Below are 21,245 nucleotides of genomic sequence, written 5' to 3' on the forward strand. Positions count from 1 at the left end.
GCTTGCTATTTAGGTACCCCAGCATTTGCTGTGCCAAATGGAATCTGTGAGTACCTACATTTATTTTACAAATCAAGTACTGCCTTCAGCCCAAACAACCAGAACAAAACATTTGTGTTGCAAAGAACAAGTTACCTACCTTCGGTAACGCTTTTTCTGGTGGATAGAGTATCTGTCTGTGGATTCCTCACCTATATGATTCCTCACCTTATGAATATCCCCACTGCGCCAGCATTTCGGAAACTTTTCATACCTCTCTGCCCCGACGAGGTCGTCACAGCGTCATGGCTCCGCACGCGGCTCCGCATGACGTAACCGGAGCCATAAGAAGACCACGTCGGCGTGATGATGTCAGTTCCACCCATTTTTTCCGTGCCACATAGGCAAAACGGGCGGACCGACATAGAGACAACATAAACATGGTATACAGAATTCACACAAATACACTCAGTGTATAATGAAAGAAGAACGCTTGCACTTCAAACATGACAATAGCAAGTAAACAGAGGTAATAAAGTCTTGAGTACACATAATACGCGGAGGTGGGTGGGTCTGTGAGGAATCCACAGGCAGATACTGTATCCACCAGAAAAAGCGTTAGCGAAGGTAAGTAACTTGTTCTTCTGATGGATACATCTGCCTGTGGATTCCTCATCTTATGAATAGAATCCCACAGCAGTACCTCCCCCGGAGGTGGGTGTCCACCCTGCTATACCAAAAAGTGCTGCAAAACAGAACACGCAAAATGGCCATCCCTCCTCACTTCGGAATCTAAGCAGTAATGCTTCGCGAAAGTGTGAAGGGAGGCCCAAGTTGCGGCCTTACAGATGTCCAAAACAGGTACACCTCTAGACAATGCAGAAGTAGAAGATTTAGACCTGGTGGAATGAGCTTGAATGCCTACAGGAGGCTCCTTACCAGCCAGGGAGTAGCATGTCTTGATGCACAAGATGATCCATCGTGATAAAGTGCGCTTGTGCACCGCCTTACCCTTCATGCGACCAGCATATCCAACAAAGAGCCGGTCATCCTGACGGAAGTCCTTTGTTCTGTCCAAATAGAAGCTAACTGCCCTCTTTGGATCCAAACGATGAAGTCTCTCCTCCTCCTTGGAAGGGTGAGGGGGAGGATAGAAAGTAGGAAGGGTAATGGTCTGACCTAGGTGGAAGGGAGTCATCATCTTAGGCAAGAAGAGCAGCCCTAGTCTTAAGTACTATTCTTTCAGCATATATGGTCAGAAAAGGCAGCTTTGAACTCAAAGCCTGGAGTTAAATCACCCTCCTGGCCGAGGTGATAGCTACCAGGAAGACCGTTTTAAAAGTTATAAGTCTTAAAGGACAACTATGCAACGGTTAGAATGACGAACCCATTAAAAAGTTAACACCAAATTCAAGTCCCATAAAAGGAGTGGGAGGAAACATGTTTGTCAGCCCCTTAATAAATCTTAAGGCTATAGGAGACTTAAATAAAGAAGGCTTATCAGGTAAACAAAAAAATGCTGACAAAGCCGACAAATACCCTTTTACAGTGGCCACAGCAAAACCCTGCTGAGCCAAATGAAGAGAAAAACAAAGAACATCAGATAGATGAGCTTTTAAGGGATCAATAGATTTCTCCCTGCACCACTTAACAAATTTAGACCACCTGTATGAATAGACAGACTTGGTGGAGTGTCGCCTGGCCGATAACATAACGTCCACCACAAGTTACCCCGTTCAATCTCCAGGCATGAAGGTGCAGGCTCTGGAGGTGGGGGTGTAGAACTTGCCCCTCCATCTGAGAGAGGAGGTCTGCCCTGAGAGGGAGACGGAGTGGAGGGTGCAACGAGAGGTGAAGAAGGTCCGTGTACCACACCCTTCTTGGCCAACCCGGGGTGATCAATATAACTTGGGCCCGGTCTTGGTGAATCTTCCTCAGAACCCGAGGAATCAAGGGTATGAGAGGAAACACGTAAAGGAGTTGCGAGCCCCAACTCAACTGAAACGCATCCCCCAACGCTCCCTGCCCTGGAAACTGGAGACTGCAGAATGATGGGCAGTGCGCGTTCTCATGAGCGGCACACAGGTCCACCCGAGGAGTCCACCCGAGGAGTCCCCCATGTCCGGAAGATGCGTCGGACTACCTCTGGATGGAGCCTCCACTCGTGGTCGGCGGAGAACTGCCGACTGAGACTGTCCGCACGCACGTTCAGCACCCCGGCCAGATGATTTGCCATCAAGCAAATCCGATAGTCCTGAGCCCAGGACCAGAGACGCAACGCCTCTCTGCAGAGACGGTACAACCCTACTCCTTCCTGCTTGTTGACATTGACATACCACATCGCAGCAGTGTTGTCCGTCAGGACTTGAACCGACTGACCGCGAAGGGAAGGGAGAAAAGCCTTGAGCGCCAAACGTATCACCTGCAATTCCAAAAGGTTGATGTGAAACAACTTTTCATCTGGAGACCAAAGACCCTTGATCTCCAGATCCCCCAGCTGTGCTCCCCACCCTAGGGTAGAGGCATTCGTTATCACTGTGGTCACCAATGGAGGGAGATGGAAAGGCTTTCTTTGAGACTGTTTGCCCTCCACGCTCCACCAAGACAGATCCGCTGCAGCTTCTCTGGAGATCCTCACAGACTCCCTGGGATCTCCGTTGTGCTGATACCACTGCCTGCGGATACACCACTGGAGCGCCCTCATGTGCCAGCGTGCATGGTTGACCAACAGGATGCAGGAAGCGAACAGATCGAGCAGGCGAAGGACCTTCAAAACTGGAATAACCGCTTCACTGTAAAACAAGGGAATCATTTCCTGTATGTCGAGAATCCTTTGAGGTGGAGGGAATGCTCGACACACAGTGGTATCCAGTACCGGCCCTATGAACAGGTTGCTCTGTGAGGACACCAGGTGAGACTTGGGTACATTTATTGAAAAACCCAATTTGTACAACAGCTGGGTTGTTACCTGCAGATGACGACACACCATCTCTGGAGACTCTGCCTTCAGAAGCCAGTCGTCCAAGTATGGGAAAACCGGAATCCCCAACCTTCTGAGATGGGCTGCCACCACTGCCATCACCTTGGTGAAGACTCGAGGTGCAGTTGTAAGACCAAATGGAAGAACCGCAAACTGGTAATGTTGCGACCCAACCGTGAAACGGAGATACTTCCTGTGCGACTTCAGGATTGGGATGTGGAAATACGCATCCTGCAAGTCGATGGACACCATCCAGTCCTCTTGTTGTAGCGCCTGAAGAACCTGCTCTAGAGTGAGCATCTTGAACCTCTCCTGCTTGAGAAATAGATTCAAGATTCTGAGGTCCAGGATAGGACGTAGCCTGCCATCCTTCTTGGGAGTCAGGAAATACCGAGAGTAGCATCCCTGACCCCTTTCCTGATCTGGAACAACCTCTATCGCATCTTTTTGTAACAGGGTAAGAACCTCCTTCTGAAGGACAAGCAAATGATCCTCCGTGCAAAATCCTTGGCAAGGAGGGTAAGGAGGAGGGAATTCCCTGAAGGGAAGGGCATACCCATTTTCCACAAGATCTAGGACCCAAAGGTCCGAAATTATTAGCCTCCAGTCTTGAAGAAAATGGGTAAACCGGCCTCCCATAGGACCCACATGATCCTGGATGGCAGATCCAGGGCTGCTTTCCTGCATTACCGGGAAGGGGAGGGGAGGTAGAGGAGGAGGAGGAAGAGGAATGTCATCCAGCTCCACGAAGGCAACCTCTGCCTTTACCTCTGTAGGATTTATACAGAGGGTTTTGCTGCTGTTGTTGCTGTTGCTGAGGCTGACGGGAACGAAAGGAAGACTTTCCAAAACCACGGTACCTTCTGTAACCATACCCTCTCGACTGAGACTGCAAACCCAGAGATTTTGCCGTGGCTTTGCTGTCTTTAAATCTCTGCAAGGCCAAGTCCGCTTTCTCCCCGAAGAGCTGAGAACCATCAAAAGGGAGGTCCAAAAGGGCAGCTTGCACATCAGGTGAGAATCCTGACGATCTTAACCAAGCATGCCTCCTAGTGGCAACAGACAAACCCATCACCCTTGCCACTGAATCTGCAGTGTCCAAACCTGCCTGGATTACTTGTCGAGCAGCAGCCTGGGAGTCCATCAAAACCTCACTCAAGTTGTTCCGATCCTCTTCAGACAGCTTAGGGAGAATCTGCTTAGCAGAGTTCATGAGGGCGTGGATATATCTGCCCAAAAGACAAGTTGCATTTGTGGACTGGCATACTGGCAGAAGAAAATACTTTCTTTACCGATCGCTCAAGCTCAAGCTTTTTTTAATCTCTATCAGCCGGTGCTTGAGGGAAAGAGCCAACCGACTGCTTCAAACAAGAAGTTTGAACTATCAGACGTTGAGGAGACGGGTGGGAATTCAGGAAATCAGGGTCTCCTGGTGCCGGCCTATATCTCCTAGAAACAGATCTAGAAACTGCAGGAGCAGAAAGAGGATTACTCCATACTTCCAATATCAGCTCCGTCAGAGCATCATTGAATGGTAAAAAAGGTTCCACCACAGCCGAAGGAGAATGAAGCAACTCTGGTAAAATATTAGGCTTATATTCAGCCATAGGAAGCTGTAGCGACATGATAAGGAGCTACATCCTTCGAAGGAGAAGCCTTCTGTAAAGCAAAGTCACCTTCCGAAGAGACATCCAAACCACTTGCTGCCTAAAAATTTTCCAATAAGTCCTCAGACAAATTTCTCCTTCCTCTATGTCACTAGCCCGATATTGTTCCTCCTCAATAAGCCTTTGAGCTTCCCTTCTCGAACGCATCCTCGGCTGCGGCGTCGGCGGCGCCATCCGCGGCGTTGACGGATCCGGCAACGGCGTCGAAATAGGCTCTGTGACAGGGACCTGCGTCGAACAAACCCTGGAAGAGGGGACGCCGGATGGAGCCGGAGAGTGCTCAAGCGGCGTTGACGCCCTCGGCGCCGGATACTGCCATGACGGCGCCATCGGCATATAAGGCTTAAAGGGGGCCGGAGGATAATGCTGAGGCATGCCCAAATTAAATGCCAAAGGGCCCATGGGACCCAAAGGTGCTCCAGAGGGGCATGTGGCCCTGGTAAAAATACCATACATCGCATTCATGAAATGCGACGGATCTGATCCCGGCGCCGGGAACGAAGGAAACTGCGCCGGTTCGACTTCCTTACGTGGAGTCTCCGGAGTCGGATCCACTGGAGTAACAGGTGGAGCCACAGGAGCAGCAGGAAACGCTTCCTCTACCGGATTCGAATCCCCACCTGAAGTCGGAGAATCAACCGGCGCCGGAGACTGCACCGGAGAACCCAAGACAGGAGACTGGTCTGGAGAAGCCTGTGGAGACTCAGAAGGTGAAGGAGAAATAACATCCTTGGTACGACGTCGAGGAGCAGGAGAAGGCGACTTCGAAGCTCGAGACTTGAACGATCGACATCGAGACCCATGTCTTTTCTTCTTCTTGTGCCATCTCTTGGATCCATGCGAAGTCGACGACCTCGACTTCGATCTCTTAAGACCTCTTTTCTCCTTTCTCACCTTGGACATGTAGAGTTTGGCCTCTCTCTCCTTCAGCGCCTTAGGGTTCATTTTTATACAGGATGAACAACCTTCGACGTCGTGATCGCTAGAGAGGCACCAGAGACAGTCATTATTCGGTTCAGTAATGGACATGTGACCTCCGCATTCCTTGCAGGGCTTGAAACCCGACTTCCTAGGAACAGACATAGTCGAAACAATAACAAATAAAGTCTCGAAACAAATTAGTAGTTGAAAGACAGGAGAGTCCTAGAAAATCCGTTAGCTTGTAGCACGGAAAAAAAGGAACTGACGGCATCACGCCGACGTGGTCTTCTTATGGCTCCGGTGACGTCATGCGGAGCCGCGTGTGGAGCCATGACGCTGTGACGACCTCGTCGGCGCAGAGAGCTACGAAAAGTTTCCGGAATGCTGGCGCAGAGGGGATATTCATAAGGTGAGGAATCATAAGGTGAGGAATCCACAGGCAGATGTATCCATCAGAAATTCATATACTTTCATAGAACAGTCAAAGGAATTAGAGAGTGAAAACACTTTACCAAAGGGCAATTCCAGTTGTGATTAGGATATGGGTCCAAATCATAATACCACTTCAACTGAAGTTTTATTTTTGAGGAAAGTTTTTTATATTTTGTATCAGTGGTTAGCAACTGATCTCAATTGACACCTGGAATGCTCCTTTAAGAAAGTTGTGCTCGGTAAATGAGTAACCGTATACTATTTGCCCATAAACCACTGTTTTCATGAGACAAATTTAAAATGTGCCTTGTGTATAGGTTTGAAAGGGGACAGCATGAATTGACTGAGGACAGTATTAAGTTCCCATGGAACTGGTGGATGTCTAAGTGGTATAATCCTTTGGGGGAGAAAACAGGCTGACTGCTCAGCTCTCTCAAATCTCAAGATTGCAGCCAGATTGACCCTGACTTAAAAGTATTTAATCACACTGTTTGCTAGACTTAATAAATACAGAAAGAGTTGATGAGGTTTTATTCTCAGTGGATGATGACCATTATTCCTGCACCATATACAGAAATGCTTTCACTTGGCGTTGTAGATCTTTGGATTACTGGAGCTCGAGCCTGCACCAAAATATTTCAACTTTCTTGCGATTCAAATGGCAAAACTCCAGGTGATCAGGTACCATGCTGTCAAGTTCAGTGACTTGGGATCATGATGGAGAATCTCTCCTTGATGTCTGGAAAGAATCATGGGATGCACTTTCAGAGGAATTGCTGGATGAGTTAACAACTGTAGCAGATCGCTATGACCACGGCACAGTATTGAGGATCAGAGTCCAATGGTCTATCTTCATTCCTCAATATCTTGGACCAACTGATCAAAAGAGCATTGCCCCTGGATGTCAAAACATACTTTCAAAGCACAGGTATTTGCTGTTGCTTGGAGTAGCAAATGGATCGATTGTGGGGCGACCCCATTGATTAAAGATGTAGTTCACCTGTTTCTGGTCCAGATCCCACTCAGGACCTTCTAAAAGCTGTCGACTGAGTACACCCACCTGATCGTTCTGGCAACCTGGCACATGTACCACTGTGATGTTTATCTTGTTAGAAATGGCTCAATTCCACAATGGCTGAGCCTCTTCTGAAAATGATCGGGACTGTGCTCATCCTTGCTTGGTTATATAGAACATGGATGTTGCATTGTCTGTTGGGACAAGGACTGATTGACTTGTTAGTCTGGGAAGGGTTGCCTACAGGCTTAGTTATATGGCACCGAGCTCCAACAGATTGATGTGAAGTTTCTTTTCCGCAACCGACCACAAGCCTCTGGTAGAAAGCTCTTGCACACGAGCTCCCCATCTGTCCATGGAAGCATCCATTGTAAGCATCATCTTGTTTAGTAAGGGTAGGAAAGAAAATTCTGCATTCAAATTTGTGGGAAGCATTCACCATAGTAGTGTGTGCTTCAGCCTTCTTGCAGATTGTGCTGTATCTTCCAGGGCCCTTTGACTTGTTTTCATTTCAAGTCCAGTTCCTGCTTAACAGGCCTCATGCAAAGTCTACAAAAGGAAATCAGGCCTATACATGAAGATATCAAACTAAAGAGGGATTTGTATTGTCTCACTGTTACCGGCTGTTTTGTCAACATGTTTCTTGTCACAGTGTGCAACTTGTTCGCCCTTTCCTGAGATGGAAATGTTTTCCCAGATGCGTGTCGATTAATGCACCCAAGAACTGGATCAATGTTTCCGGTACCAATTATGATTTCTCCCAGGTCAACATAAGGTCTAGTTTTTTAAAGAGGTTAGTGCAGGCCTCCATAGGTCTTCTTGCCCCTTCCTTTGATGGTGCTTTGATGAGCCAGTCTTCGAGGTATGGGTAAAGGTAGTGCCTTGAACTGGTAGTGTTGTCCTGCTACCAAAAGTCTGAGGTATTTTCTGTGTTTTTGATGAATAGGTATGTGAAAATATGCTTCCTGAAGATCCTAAGGGTCATAAACTCTTCTTCTAGTATCATCAGTAGGACTTCCTTTAGAGTAACCATCCTGAAAGACCTCTTCTTAAGAATTTGTTGAGCTGTCTAAGATCCAGAATTGGTCTCCATTAACCTGTCTTCTTCTTTATCAGGAAAAAATTGAGTAAAATCCTTGGTTCCTTTTGTGACTTGGGGACAATCGCTATAGCCCCCTTAAGTTAGAGCCTTGAAGTACCTGAAATTAGAGATAAGGTTCATTCTTCGGTGGGCATACAGGAGGCCTCTGAATGAACTCTGATGTATGACCTGAAAGAACGATGTGCCTCACCCATTTGTGTACAGTAATACTCTTTCAAGCAGGAAAAAACTGTGTAATTCTCCTCTCGCCACAATCGTAGAGTAGGAGATGGAAGGGGAGTAAGCTCTTTTTTGATTGTCATTGGTGCATGATTCAGAGACTCCTCTGTTTCTTTCTGATGATCTTCCATATAACTGTTTATGATTACAGTTGTAGGAGTACACTTGATCATACCCTGACTGCCTTTGAGGAAAGTATGAATGTTGACTTCCATTCTGGTGGAATCCTCCACTAAAATTTTTAGATCTTCTTGAACCACGAAAATTAGAACACCCATATTAGTCATATCTGTATCTAATTTGAGGCCTTGAAGGACCTCATACACATGTTTGCCAAAAGAGAGAAAGGTCATCAAAGGGCATATCTTAAATCTTTGATTGCACCTCAGGTTGTAAGGCTGTGGACTTCAACCAACCTTGTCTTCTTAAGACCATACATCCTGCAGGAATAAGTTAAATTAATGGTGCAATATCATGCCACATCTGATGATCATTTCGCCCTAGAATCACTAAAGCGTTGGCAGAATTGATAGCGGTCGCTGTCATAGATGAGATTCTTTTATACAAATTATCTATAGGCTTACTATCTTTGTTTGGATGACTAGAAGATGGCGTGATCGGATTTTGATTCCTCTTTGGACCACTGAAGAGATAACTAAGTCTGGCTTAGCATGTTTGGTGAGCCATGCTGGAGCAGTATCAGGACTCTTATGCTTCTTCTCCAGATGAGGTATCACCGCTAGACCTGTGGCCAGAGTTTTCATTAGCTTAATGCCTTCTGACAATATCCAAAATTGATATTGCCATTACAGGCTTCCTCGGTTGTTCCTTAAAGTCGCAAATAAAACATTGTTGATCAATATGTTTGATTGGTAAATCAAGTTTCCTTGCTAGTTTTTCCATTAGAGAATGACATTTTGAAATATCATGTGTTGAGTCCTGTGACATAGGAAAGTCATCCAGTGGAATAATTACATCCTCTATAACATTGTTTTGTCCTGCATCATCTTGTGTAGAGGTATTGGAGTCATCATCATTCATGTCCTCAAATGTTGGAGGAACCAGTGGTCTTTGAACTTCTCTAGGGGATGGCCCCTTTGGTGCTAGGAAAGGCAATGGTAATTGTTATGTAGGTGGAGTAGTAGGCAAACAATTATGCAGTGGCAGAGGATTATTAGCTGGTTGCTGCGGTAATATGTTTTGGAACGTGTCCACCATCTGTTGAAACGTAGTTAAGAAAGCCATAGGCACATGAATACGTCTGGCTGCCTGTATTGGCGATCTATAGGACCTCGAAAGATGACAAATATAATCCTGCTGATAGTCATATGCAAATATGAGTTGGTATAAAAGATGGCACCATTGATGTGTCTGTTTCTTTTAAAGCTGCAGTTAACGGCATTGCCATCAAAGACATCACAACCATTGACAAAACTTCGCCTATGGTACCAGCAAGACGGTTGCCACTGGTGATGGCACAATCAAGACTGCTGAGGGAGTAGACATTGATGGTGTGATCCCTGTTGATGCTGAAGTGGTCACTGATGACAAAGTTGCCATCAACAGCAAACTCTTCATTGAAGGGATCTCTGTCAACATCGATGAGTCTGTCGTTGACTTTGAAGGTACTTTAGATGCTGATGGTTTCATCGTTAACTGAGTAGTCCTTGACAAAATATCTGAAAATTGTATTTTTACAGATTTTTTCTTTTCCAAAACAGGTTGCTCCATGGACTTTGATTTAGACAAAGATTCCTTAGAGGAATGTTTCCCATGCTTAATGGTAGAAGAGTTGGCTGCAAGCACTGATCCAAAAATGTCCAATTCAGCAAACTGAATAAGTCTCCTTTTTGTGCTGCCTTCGTGGAAGTGCTTGGAGGAGCACTTTTAATGAAATCTTCCCCTGTAGAAGGGGGATCTCCTTTAGAAGAAGGCAAATTCTCCTTGGCCATCAGATGAAACACCAACGGCAGCCCACCATCGCAAGACCTGTGCGACTCCCTTGCCACCTTCTTCCATCGCAAGATCGCAGACATCCACGACAGCTTCGACAACCGTGTCGCCCCAACAGCCACCGACGCCTCAGACCCCACGGCCACCACCCGCATTGATCCCCTGCTCACCTGGACCAACATAAACGACTACGACGCCATCAAAATCATGAACACCATCCACTCCGGCTCTCCGTCAGACCCATGCCCACACCACATCTTCAACAAAGCTAGCGCCACCATCGCTCCCCATCTCCGCAAGGCCATCAACAACTCCTTCGAGACTGCGGCCTTCCCGGAAAGCAGGAAGCACGTCGAGACCAATGCCTTACTCAAGAAACCCAAGGTGGATCCGAAGGACCTCAAGAACTTTTCGTCCTTCTCCCTGCTCCCGTTCCTGGTCAAGGTCACCAAGAAGACCGTCAACGGACAACTGACCCGCTACCTCGAGGAGAACAACATCTTGGACCCATCCCAGTCCGGGTTCCGCAGCAACCACAGTACTGAAACTGCCCTCATCGCCGCCACCGATGACATCAGGGCCCTGCTGGACAACGGCAAAACCGTGGCCCTCATCCTCCTGGATCTATCAGCCGCCTTCGACACTGTCTGCCACTGCACTCTACGCACACGCCTCCACAACGCCGGGATCCAAGACAAGGCTCTGGAATGGACCACCTCCTTCCTCTTCGGCAGAACCCAGAGCGTCTGCCTCCCCCCTTTCTGGTCCGCAGCCTCCGAGATCATCTGCGGCGTACCCTAAGGATCCCTCAGCCCGACATTGTTCAACATCTACATGGCACCGCTCGCCCACGTCGCCCGACTGCACGACCTCAACATCATCTCTTACGCCGACGACACCCAGCTGATCCTCTTCCTCACCAAGGATCCCCTCACCGCCAAAACCAACCTCCACGAAGAAATGAAGGCCATCGCCGAGTGAATGAAGAATAGCCGTCTGAAGCTGAACTCGGACAAGACGGAGGTCCTCATCCTCGGATCCATCCCTCAGCCTGGGACGACTCCTGGTGGCCGACCTCACTGGGAGCAGCACCGACACCCACCGACCACGCACGCAACCTGGGATTCATCCTCGAGTCATCACTTTCCATGACCAAGCAAGTCAATGCCGTCTCATCCTCCTGCTTCAACACCCTCCGCATGCTCCGCAAGATCTACAGGTGGATTCCCACCGGAACAAGAAGAACGGTCACCCAGGCCCTCGTCAGCAGCAGGCTGGACTACGGAAACACCCACTACGCAGGAACCTCGGCCAAACTTCTGAAACAACTCCAACGCATACAAAACGCCTCTGCACGCCTGATGCTCGACATCCCTCGTCACAGCTACATCACACCCCACCTGAGAGACCTGCACTGGCTTCCCGTCAACAAGAGAATCACCTTCAAGCTCCTCACCCATGCTCACAAGGCACTCCACAACACTGGACCGGCATACCTCAACAGACGACTCACCTTCTACACCCGGAACCGCCAGCTCGGCTCCACCGACCTCGCCATCGCCACCGTCCCCCCCATCCGAAGAGCAACCACCGGCGGCAGATCGTTCTCGCACCTCGCCGCCAAGACCTGGAACACCCTCCCCATCCTCCTACGGCAGACCCAGGACCTGCAAAACTTCAGGAGGCTACTCAAGACCTGGCTATTCGAGCAGTAGCAGCACTGTGGTTTGAATGCCAAGAGAGTGAGAGGAAATGTATATGATGAGAGATTGAGAAAAGGAAAAGAGAATGCCCCATGAATCAATTCATTAAACTGATACAGGAGAGACTGACGCTCATAATGGTCCACTGGCATTGGATTCACAAATTCAGAAAAGAGAAGAAGGTAAAACCATCCCCACAGCCTAGCCACAGCACACCTCCAGCCTATTAGTGTCCAAAGCTCAACCCCTTATGCCCTCATATGCCCTACCTCTTCGCAATCCACATGCCACCCCATCACTCAACAGCACCTTTGTGCACCGCACATGGGTATCCAGAGAGTAGTGCCTTCTAAAGTGCAGAGGCATGAAGATAGCATTCTCTTCAGGCCTTGGTATCCAATGTCTGCCATGGGGAATCCACAGAATTGCATGTGAGATGCTGGTAGGGAAATAGGGCTGGGTGGCGCTCTACGTTTTAGCTAGGGGCATTGGCTATTGGTCCAAAGAGGAAGGCCAATGCCCAGGTTCTACCATCACACACCTATCCTCAATTTATCCATGATTCAACTGCTTACATATTCTCATAGAGTGACCTCTCAAGAGGGACTAATGAAGAGATGCAGAGGGGCATATGGGTAAAAGAGGGCCAAGCTTATCAAAGCATTCTCTAGAGCTAAATAAAAAATGACAGCCATCTTAGAATGGGGTTTTCACTCTGTGCAAGTGCTGACCATTCTGGGGAGCCAAATGACTGTGTCCGGGAGCGCAATACCTCAAATAGAATGTTTACTTAGAGAATCACCAATGTAAAATATAAATGGTTAAAATCTAGACACATGCAAACTGCTGTGGGCTGTTTCAAGCTGTAATCAGCCTTCCACCCAAACAATGGTTGAAGAGGGCTAACCGATTTCAACTAATGGTTGAAATGGGCTGACCCAAGCAACTCTCTGTGCACTGTTATTGTATTAACATGATTTCTGGTTTACAACTAAAGCAGCTTATAGCTAGACCTAAACATTTAATGCTTCAAACGGTGTGTGAATCTACCTTTTTACAGTCCTTGTCTAATCAACCATTGACTTTTAAGCATAAGTTCCTTACTAATAGTGCACTCATTGTCCACTTCCTTAGACTATTACTACGCTAGATTCAGGGCATGTAAAGAGGTGAAAATGTTGACTAAGACAGAGTAAACATTCTCATTTTATGGACTGAGCGAAGATATTTTGTCTGCAGAAGAAAACACAAATCTTAAATACATAAATATAATTCTAAGAAGCATTGGCAAACAAATAATTTATGCTGTTGAAATGCAAGTACAAAGCTATTGGGCTTTGCCAATGTTTGGTTTTAAAGCATTACCAAAAAGAAACTCACCCCTATTAGGTCATTATACCCTCTGCTACCCAAGTGACCTATCATACCATGAACTTTGATCATATCTCACAAATCTACACTGACCAAAAAATGACTGACCTGGAAATCCACAGCTCATTTAAGACAGCCAGTATCACATACATCAGTCAATCAATCAGTTCATTTGTAGAGCGCACTACTCACCCGTGAGGGTCTCAAGGCGCTGGGGGGGGCAGGGGTGCTGCTACTGCTCGAACAGCCAGGTCTTGAGGAGTCTCCTGAAGGCCAGCAGGTCCTGGGTCTGTCGTAGGCAGATGGGGAGGGTGTTCCAGGTTTTTGCGGTGAGGTGAGAGAATAATCTGCCGCCGGCGGTCGCTCGTCAGATGTGGGGGATGGTGGCGAGGGGGAGGTCAGCGGAGTGAAGCTGGCGGTTCGGGGTGTAGCAGGTGAGTCGTTCATTGAGGTACGCTGGTCCGGTGTTGTGGATTGCTTTGTGAGCGTGGGTGTGGAGCTTGAAGGTGATCCTTTTGTTGACGGGGAGCCAGTGCAGGTCTTTCAGGTGGGCTGTGATGTGGCTGTGGCGGGGGATGTCGAGGATGAATCATGCAGAGGAGTTCTGTATCCGTTGTAGTCGCTTCTGGAGTTTGGCTGAGGTTCCTGCGTAGAGGGCGTTGCCGTAGTCCAGCCAGCTGCTGAAGAGGGCCTGGGTGACCGTCCTTCTGGTTCCAGTGGGGATCCATCTGTAGATCTTGCGGAGCATGCAGAGGGTGTGGAAGCAGGAGGAGGAGACGGCGTTTACTTGCTGGGTCATTGACAACGCTGAGTCCAGGATGACCCCCATACTTGCATAGGCCTACACTATGGCAAACAAAATAAACATCTCTGCAAGAAATAAAACACCTAGAAGGAAAGTGCTCCTTTGTCCAGAAATCCGTCGGCTCCTTCACTGGGAATGCCCTCAAAATAAGGAAAAATATGCAATGTGCTACACTTTGAGGGGATTCAAAAGAGAAGTATGATTCTAGTTACAAAAGTAGTATGAATATAGTCCATGAGCCAGTGTCAATGGCAATTTGACCCAAGGGGATAAAAGGGCTGTCATCAGGAAAAACAAATTATAAGGCTTGAAAGAAAGTGGAAGAGCAGACCAGAGGTCCAACATCTGGGTTATGTGGTTCTGAAAGTCAAGGTAACTAGACATATGACAATGCATTGAGAATTAGTTCGCGTCACTGAGGGTATTTGTCAGGAAAAGGTGCATCAACAGGAGATGCACAACCCGTCTAGAAACAGTACGACAGAGCGTTGGTCTTCAATCTGTCGGGGAAATTATAGTGTATCACCAGGAACAACAGCACGTTGAAAAATCATTGGTGCAAAGTTAGGATGTTAGCTCAATACTTAATGTCCTGTGCAAACATTAGAGTCCAATGTGGCCATTTGCTTTTGTCTCACGCTTGTTCATCTCTTATTAGTGTGTGAAACATTTTGATAAATGATAAAATACATTTTCACCGCTTGCCAAATGTGACATGATGCAGCTCGTTTTGTAGATTTAGAGGACAATGGCAGCTTGGACAGGTGGATTTCTGAACTATAGAGACATTTACCTCAATTTGAGTGATCGTAGCATTGTCCATGCACCATAAGAGTAGAGGGTTTATGTGACTGGGCTTTCCACGCACACTCTGAACTCAGAGGCTAATATCTACCAAAGGTAATGTGTATTGTGCTATAGAAAGACAATTCCACATACCTCTACAAGTGCCGTTTTTAAAGGCAGGTCTTTAACAGGCAATTTACGCAGCACACTGTATACTACAGGGTGCAGCCAATGCCTTGACATGCAAGATAGCCCTTTCTTCGGTGCATTATTATGTACAGAATACAACGAACTTGTCTAAATTATTCAAGTATTAAAAGACAGCTCTTATCTTTGGAGTGATCTTAGCTGCAGGCACACAGCACCAATAGTGTGTGAGTAGTTTGTGAAAGTCCAGACTTCAGAGAGTGTTTTTTTTTAAGAAATCTGTCTTAACAATGTGAAATCAGCTTAATGCAGTAAAACATAGCATTAAACCACAAGGCAGGTGCGATACAGCAAAAATGAGGGAATAATTGCCATGGTTAACATTTTGCATCTGATTTAATCGTACTAATTGGCATCCCAGGAAAACAACTGCTAGGGGGAAAACATATTCCAAGAAGGCCGCACACATGCGTGGCCATCTTGGAATAGGTTTGTTAGCATTAAAAAGCAACACCTATTCCAAGACCGTTCCAATGCTTGCTAACATCTGAGAATCGTTTTAAAAAACATTTCAACATGGCAACCTACATAATACGACGACCAGCGTAGGGGTAGGACTGTGGTGAGAGAAGAAATATGTGCTTTCCATAAAGTGTGAGTGAGTGAGTCTCTCCTTGAGTGAGGGAGAGAAAATAGTCCCTCATGCCCTACAAAAAACATATCAGCAGTAGGAAGATACATCACAACCAATTAAAACACAGTGAAAACAAAAGCCACCTTTGGTCTGGCAAAAATAAGAAAAAGTAGGAAAGCCATCGAATCAGGAGCAGGGAGCCGAGACAGCAAAACCCCCCACGAGGACATAATGCCTACGAAGCCTCACTTTGGCCTCTGGCACCATATCTGTAGCCTGATCACAGTGTCCCACAGTACTGAAAAACTGATGATCAGCTATGTTCATCCGGAGACGATTCTCCAACTAAGGAGTCCGTCCTTTTTTCCCCGCACCTCAGACTGCATTCCCAGCCTTGATTCCTTACTCTGCCTCCCGGGCCTCCCACTGCATTCTAACTACTTCACACGGGCAAGCTTGCTCCTTGAGCAACTTATTCAGTTTTCTTAAAACTTTGCTGAGCCGATTTTTTATTTCCTTTTTCTTCATCCAAGCTCTAGCCCCGTGATTATTATCCTTATTAATGTTACAATTTGGTGATTTTAATCCTTAGGGCATCAGCCCTTTATTCATGTGCACCACTCTTCCATTTCAATTTGCCAGCATTATTCTACTCTGAATATTCATTTTATGATTGTTTCCCCTGTAGAAACAAACCCCTCTCCCCCTCCCGAGCGATATTACTATGCAGCATCTTCTTGCACTCCTCAATAGATGTTATTTATACACACAGGCACTACTTTTTGATAAACACTAGTATATTTTCTATGTATCTTCTTCATTTCACTTACCAGTTGAGTCATATAGCCCTCGACCAAACCTCCCCCTTTATTTACCAGTCCCCCGGTCATCTACAGTCCTGATGAGACCCTCCTTTTGTTCTAAAAAACACATACACTCTGGCATTTCCCTAGTGTTATTGTATTTCTCTGATGCTTTGACTGAATGAGTCTGACTATTTAATACCAAAGTACCATATATTTGTTGGTATTTTCCTTTTTAGGTTGAGCCTAGAGTCAGCATGCATGCGCTGCTCCATGAGACTTGTTGTAGTGGAGTACGAAGTAGATGCCCCACCCACTCTCCACCCATGTTTGTCATTGGCTTGTGTCTTTGTGCTTCGCAAATGCAAACTTCTGATTGGTTAACCCCTTCAGCGCGGCGCGGATTACCGCGCTGTGCTGAAGGTTCTATTGCGCGGGCGGGGCCATGACGGAGCTGTTCCGCCATACGCACAGCGCAACCGAAGCGCATGACGGAACCGCTCCGTCACTCGCATCGATGTAGTTAATAGGCTTGTTAGTCCCTCCTTAGTACCGCCTCCTGTTCATTTGTCACCTCCCATGGCGGCTGGCCCCTTTACTTCGGTTGTTACACAGGATGCTCTTTTTTTGTCAGTAAGCACTCTTTTCTTTATTGAGTTTCTTACTTGCAGGCACAACGTGCTTTGCTACATTCAGCACGCCATGCCCACTTTCTGCCGCGTTTGCCCGCACCACCACCATTCCGAGATCGCAGCTTTTTATTATTATTTTCTTCGCTCGCGGCCGCCCATTTCCTTTTGTTTTAATTACTTATGTTACAATCTCGGCACCCGCGCGGGTGCCACAATTGCATCAAAAGTAAGAAATAGAAAAAAATGTGCTTTTCTATTTCCTACAGGAAATGGCGGGCGGCCACTTTCAGCATGTGAATAAACAGGAAGCGCGTAGCAGTCTTTTCTTTGACAGCCGTTTTCTTCAATGATTTTCACATGCAATAAAATTCTCATTTGCTGTGAACACAGATCGAATCTTACTGTCTTTAACAAGAGTTAAAGGGAGCTACAGTAGAAAAGACAAGGTGGCTGCTTTTGTAGGCTGGCGTTCTTCACCATTATTAAAGGATGGCACACCGGCAACATGGGAAGTGCTTTATTGTTATTGTTATTCCTTTATTGTTGCCCCAGTGAAACAGCACCATTGGTACATTCCACGCAGTGAAACAAGACACAGCAGGGCCCTGCTTGGATGTGTATGCAATGTTGCCATGGCCAAGGAAGCCAGAAATTCCTCTTCTCCTGTTGTCTCTTCCTTTTAAAACCGAAAAAGTCCAGGATTCGATGTGCAAGGATTTACACTTTAGTTCAAGATTAATAAATCCAGGTTAATAGTTTTAAGCCTTGGGGTTAATCCTTAAAGCGATTTTTTTTCCTGTTGTTACTGTCTTCACTAAAACTGACTCAACTTAGTGGGTTAATGTGCTTGCTGCAGAAATCCAAACAGCTTGTAATCAGCTCAGCTTTTCATGTCACAAAAGAGACATCTTTGATCTTCTTATCTCTATCCAACCAACGGCTTTATTTCTCACCGAAACATGGCTTAAAGATCACTCTGGCCCTGATATTGCATCCGCCCTCCCCGACAACTACACGTACATGGGAAAAAATAGAGTGGGTAAAGAGGGTGGCGGCATCGCCATAATTTTCAACAGATTATATTCTTGTAAATGGGAGGACTTTGACATACCGAATAGTGAGGCAGGATATTTTAAACTTCTGCTATCCCCTAATTTTACCTTCTCTGGGATGCTCATTTATCGTTCGCCTGGCTCTGCCAGTTCGTGGGCAACTGCCCTTCCAGAGCTCATTGCCCCTCTACTGCAGGACTCCACGAATTTTACGATTATCGGTGACCTAAACCTGCGCTTTAATGACGCATCTTGCTCAATTACATCCAATCTTCTTCAGGACCTAGCAGCTCTTAACATCCTCTTACATAACTCTGGCTCCACCCATAAAGCTGGGAATCTTCTCGACCCCATCCTCTCCAATCTTGAGTCTATTGTATGCAGCCCATCTCTACCCCTCTTATGGTCAGACCACTACTTGGTGACCTTTTCTGTCACTATTAACTGCTCACCCAACCTTCCCCTGGTCCTTACTGAATCTCGACCTCTCAGAAAATGGACTAATCTGGACCCTACAAAATTCAACGCTTATCTTGAAAATACCATACCTTGTACTGAAGTAAACATCACTGAAGCAGACTCCCTAGTTAACACCTGGCTAACTGAAGCTGTTAATATATGTCTACCACTGCAAAAGAAAAAGCACAACCAGCATCACCCCCCTGCGCCCTGGTTCACAGATGCATTGAAAAAAGAAAAGACACTATGTAAAAATTTTGAGCGCAAGTGGCGCATTTATTACGACACAAGCTCTAAACAACGATACAAGACTGCCTTAAATAATTATCATACACTTTGCAGAACTGCAAAAAAAGACTACGTCAATATCACAATACTCGAGGCACAGAATCTCCAAGGCCCTTTTTAAGGCTGTACAAGAATTATCGGGAGCAGCATACCAACCCAAAGCGCCTTGCCTAGATGCTCTACAATGCAATTCCCTAGCTGAATTTTTTATTTCTAAAATTGACTCCATTTATGTTGATTTTGACAAACCATTTTCCCCTTCCCCTTCTCCAAAACTACCCAATGCAGCCACCCTATGCATCCCAGAGGCTTCTATTGACAAACTCACTACTCCTCTGCAACTGAGTAGCTCCACCAACAGGTCGGTTTCTATGATCTCTTCTGAATCCGAACACTTAGAGGAAACCCATACTCCACCTGCCCAGCAAATTAGTATCTGTACCCCTCTCAACAGCTCCTCACTCACCAACATCATAAACAATATTAAATCTGGTTCTCCGCTGGATCCTCTTCCCCCTCAAATATTAAAAACTCTGGACACCCCTGCTCTTAATACTATTCTGGACTTACTTAATTCCTCCCTCAGAGAAGCTAAGGTCCCCTCCGCGTGGAAACATGCTATGATCAAGCCACTATTAAAAAAGGCTAATGCTGACACCAACAACCTATCCAACTTCCGTCCCATTTCTCTTCTCCCTGTTTTCTCAAAAATATTAGAAAAACATATTATCACACAACTCACTCAACATGTTGAATCCAATAAGATCCTCCATCCATCTCAGTCTGGTTTCAGATCCGGCTTCTCAACTGAATCCACCCTGCTGGGGGTCTCAGAAACCATTCGTTGTCGGGTGGATGAGGGGGAGACCGTAGCACTCATTCTACTTGACCTGAGTGCCGCTTTTGATACGGTCTCCCACCCCATCCTCATCAATACTCTTAGATCATCTGGCATCACCGGCTCAGCCCTCAACTGGCTCATTAGCTTTCTTTCAGACCGCACTTTTCAAGATTTTCCCCTTCCTCTGCCTCGCAAATCTATAAATCAGTGCATGGTGTTCCCCAGGGTTCCATCCTAAGCCCCCTACTTTTCAATTTGTACGTCAGCTCTCTGGCCTACATTGCAGAACATGCAGGGTTAACCATCTACTCATACGCTGATGATACACAGATCATTTATTCTCTCTCAACCGGTTCCCATTCCACCCCTTCCTCTCTCTGTATAGGTCTTAATAACATCGCCAAGTGGATGCACAAAAACAAACTTAAGCTGAATGGGGGGAAGACAGAGCTTCTCTTATTTGGCAAAAACACTACCCTGTGGATCCCCCAACACTGGCCCGCACAAATGGGCAAGCTCCCAGTACCATCTAAAACAGCTCGTAATCTGGGCATCACTTTCGACGATCAACTCTCCATGAAACATCATGTAGTAAAAATCTCCTCCACCTGCATTACCATCATCAAGTGGCTTCGTAAGATCATCGGGATGCTCCCTCAGGAGACCCAGAAAACCGTAGTCCAGGCCTTAATCACCTCTAGACTGCACTACGGTAATATTCTTCTCCTGGGGGCGTGCAAAGAGGTAACCCGTAAATTGCAGACAGTCCAAAACATGGCGGCTCGGCTGCTCTGTAAATTACCTAACACATTTCCTACTTACAACTCACTTCGTAAACTGCATTGGTTACGTATCGAAAACCGCACGAAATTTAAGGCCCTTTGCTATATGCACAGGATAAACACAGGCCATGCCCCGCCATACCTCAGTACCTTAGTGCATCGATATAGCCCTGCCCGTACCCTTCGATCCTCTAACCAGCATAGGTTCCAAGTTCCTAGAGTCAAGAGAGCCAGGATGGGAGGTCGCTCCTTCTCTGTCCTGGCTCCATCCCTCTGGAACTCTCTTTCTTTATCTCTCCGCACAGAACCTTGTTATCTTAAATTTCGTAAAGAAGTTAAGACCTGGTTATTTAACCAATAATGTCACTCTAGCATTCAATCTGTCTTCCCCTCATTTTTTGGTCTTTAGCGCCGGGAAACCTCCGGGTAGCTGCGCGCTTTATAGGCTTAAATATAATAATAATGTATGCTGCAGAATGTGTGCATTTTAATCACTGAGAACTCCCTCCTTCACTATGTGCTTATTTGAAACCAGGCACTGATCATTCCCTGCCTTTGGGGTATGAGCTCTTCGTAGAGGGCTTACTTTATACAGGATGAATATTATCCTAAATCTAAATATGCAATTCATTGCTTATATGTGAATAATGTACAAGCGTTTGTTCAATACGGGG

General features: G+C 46.4%; 1 protein-coding gene across 1 annotated transcript in view; it reads right to left on the reverse strand.

Moving 5' to 3' along the window:
- LOC146867919 (protein-arginine deiminase type-2-like) overlaps window positions 1-21,245 on the reverse strand; it is a 692,226-nt gene that overhangs the window by 463,155 nt on the left and 207,826 nt on the right. The gene's annotated exons all lie outside the window — the stretch shown is intronic.

This window comes from Triturus cristatus, chromosome 1_2, assembly GCF_964204655.1.
Source record: "Triturus cristatus chromosome 1_2, aTriCri1.1, whole genome shotgun sequence".
Taxonomy (NCBI): Eukaryota; Metazoa; Chordata; class Amphibia; order Caudata; family Salamandridae; genus Triturus; species Triturus cristatus.